Raw genomic sequence first — 706 nt, forward strand, 5'->3', positions numbered from 1 at the left:
GTCGCGCGGCGGTGCCCTGGGCAAGGCCCCTTTAACGGGCGGCGGGGAGGGGGCCTCCAGTTTAAAACCAGCACACCTGGGTATAGGACCAGCTCATTTTCCTCCCCTCCTCTCCACTTGGCTTCTGTATATACTCAGTTGTACAACTTCTGTTGGGCTACATTTCAGGCAGTTCTGCATGATGGATGTTCTGTAGTTTAGTTGTAATTTGATGTGGTTGTGGGAGGTTCCAATTACCATGCTTACACAACCATCTTGACCAGAACTCTCTATTCTCATGCATGTAAAGTTTTCAATTCCAGTCTCTCTGTCTTGTATTCTCCAAAATTTCCTCAATGTTGTCTTCCAATTTTGCTATTGTAGCTTCAGCTGTACCTTCTCCTGGGTGAAAAAAAAATATTTGAGAGTGTTAAATCAAATCATGTTTTTATTTTTATTCCTTTTTACCACTATGTTGTTTAAGTAATGCCTTTCCAAAATTCTCCACACTTTTATCATATAAGCCCTGGGGTTGTTCCAATAATTCAATTTTCGCCTTCATTGTTTCTGACATTTCAACAATCTTTTTTTTTGCATTTTTAGTGGTAAGTCTTTTATTTTTTTTTTATTTTTTAATTTTTTTATTGCTTAAAGTATTACAAAGGGTATTACATATGTGTCCTTTTTTTCCCCCCGCCCTTGACAATCCCCTGGCCTCCCCTACCCC

Source organism: Myotis brandtii, unplaced genomic scaffold (assembly GCF_000412655.1).
Source record: "Myotis brandtii unplaced genomic scaffold, ASM41265v1 scaffold1444, whole genome shotgun sequence".
Classification (NCBI taxonomy): domain Eukaryota; kingdom Metazoa; phylum Chordata; class Mammalia; order Chiroptera; family Vespertilionidae; genus Myotis; species Myotis brandtii.